Consider the following 2,282-nt stretch of genomic DNA (forward strand, 5'->3'; position numbering starts at 1 on the left):
TCCTAGACGACCCTGGCTGTGTCAGGATGATTTAAAAACAAAAACAAAAACAAGCCGGGCTGTGGTGGCGCACGCCTTTAATCCCAGCACTTGGGAGGCAGAGCCAGGCGTATTTCTGAGTTCGAGGCCAGCCTGGTCTACAGAGTGAGTTCCAGGACAGCCAGGGCTACACAGAGAAACCCTGTCTAGAAAAACAAACAACAAAACAAAACAAAACAAAATAAAATACACACATAAAAAACCCACAAGCAGCCAGTGCAGCTCTTTCCTCCTAGGTTTAATTCTGAAGCTCGGGACAGCTGGGTGGAGCGCGTCTGCACCTTTCTGCTTTATTTTCAAGATTAAAAACAACAGGGTTTTTCCTCTGGTCACAGGAAAAGGTCTCTCAGCATGCAGCAATGGGCTGAAGGGCACAGGTCACACTTGGGATAAGGTGTCAAATCTGGGTATCAAGCAGGACCAACGATCCTTCAGAAGTTTCTTGCCTCTTTCTGGTCCTGGGGACAAAGGTCCTTGGCTTCAGGCCATGTTGCTCCTATCTCTGCCTCTGGTTCCCAACAGTCTTCATCCCCAAGTCTGTCTGTCTGTCTGTCTGTCTGTTTCTCCCTCCCTCCCTCTGTCTCCCTCTCTCCCTCTTCCTCTCTCTCCCTCCCTCTCTCTCTTTCCCTCTCTCTCTTTTCTTATAAAGATTTATTTATTTATTTAATGAGTACACTGTCACTGTCCTCAGACACACCAGAAGAGGGTATCAGATCCCATTATAGATGGTTGAGAGCCACCATGTGGTCTCTGGGAATTGAACTCAGGACCTCTGGAAGAGCAGGCAGTACTCTTAACGGCTCCCCATCTCTCCAGCTCCCCACCCCCAAGTCCTTTTCTCACAAGAACCCTTATTAGATTTAAGGTAATCTAAATCCAAGGTAATTTAATCTTGAGTTCCTTGGTGATATGTACAGAAACATTCCCGCATTAGAGTCCCATTCCCAGGCCCTGGGGGTCAGGACTGAGGTGCGCCCTGGAAATACCATCGGCCAACCCACTGCACCTATTTCCGGGAGACTTTATCCGGCAGCTTTGGTTGCTTGCAGACACCAAAGCCTGCATGGGTGTCCCTCTGGGCTTCCAAGCTTTGGCTGGCTTCAGAGGAATCGCAAGACCAGCTCCCACTCCTCTAAGAGCCGGGTATGGCAAGGAAACCTGAGCACTGTGGTGATTCTAGACGTAGAGAGTTTGACCTCTTTGTTCATTCACCTATGTAGCAGAACCTGGACTGATTCTGGAGGTGCGCCTAGCTTGGGGTGAGGACTCCCTTTGGCCTTTCTTGAGAAAATGTATCTGTGAATTCTTGGGTCCACCCCCTGGAATGACCCCTGTCGTGGCTTAGCAACCAGCTTATACTTCCAACCCAATCAGACAGGTTTGGAGTGAGAAGAATTAGGGGGAGGCGGAAATCGTTCTCACACTTCCCAGCCTCCGCCACTCCAGCTCAGAAGAGATTTTGAGAGTGCCATACTCCACAGAACAGGGAGGGCTGTACTTGAGGTTTGCCATGATGGATATGAGCCCACCAAGCCCCTATCTGGTTCTGGGGGCCGGGCCGGCAGGAGGACCAGCAGGAGGACCAGCAGGAGGACCAGCAGGAGGACCAGCAGGAGGACCGGCAGGAGGACCGGCAGGAGGACCAGCAGGAGGACCAGCAGGAGGGCTCCTGTTTCTCCGGGAAGCTGAAAGACTTTGGTGGCCCTTCCTGGGGCCTTCCTGAGGGGAAGCAGGTGAATGCGAAGCCGAAGCCTCGGAGGTACATTAGCTTGTCAGCCTTGGACAGGGTCTTGGCGAAGAGTTCTGGTGGTAATTTCCTTCTCTGTGAAATAAAGACCAGGTTAGCAAGCCGCCTGTTAGTACATCCATCACTGCCTTCAGGACTCAGCGTTGTGCCTCCAGGGGCATGCTGGGCCCTTGGGTAGCATGCTGTGCCCTGAGCACATGGTGGCTTTGCGGTTGTGGCACTGAGCCTCTGAGAATCTACCAGTTAGGAGAATGTGTAAGAACCCCTTTGCATCTTGACTGCCACAGTAGAAGCGACCTACAGGGCCTACGGCACCTTCTTAGCCAATAATACTTGTAGTACCCTGGTCCTGTAAGAGCCCCTGATCGGCTTAATGCTAGAGACTGGGACCAGGAAAACAAAGCCAGGTGGAACCTTAACTTCCTGTTAGATGGAGTGGAGGGGAGGAGGAGAGAGGAGGAGGAGAAGGAAAGAAGAGGAAGGATGAGGGAGGGGG

At 51.8% G+C, this 2,282-nt stretch overlaps 1 long non-coding RNA gene across 1 annotated transcript in view; it reads right to left on the minus strand.

Moving 5' to 3' along the window:
- Positions 1-905: 905 nt before the first annotated feature.
- The window catches only part of LOC116095695, a 2,382-nt gene continuing 1,005 nt past the window's right edge, over positions 906-2,282 (minus strand). Inside the window, exon 2 of the long non-coding RNA XR_004120699.1 lies at positions 906-1,861. This is a non-coding gene — a long non-coding RNA (uncharacterized LOC116095695). The remainder of the gene's footprint in view (positions 1,862-2,282) is intronic.

The sequence above is a fragment of the Mastomys coucha genome, unplaced genomic scaffold (assembly GCF_008632895.1).
Source record: "Mastomys coucha isolate ucsf_1 unplaced genomic scaffold, UCSF_Mcou_1 pScaffold18, whole genome shotgun sequence".
NCBI lineage: Eukaryota > Metazoa > Chordata > Mammalia > Rodentia > Muridae > Mastomys > Mastomys coucha.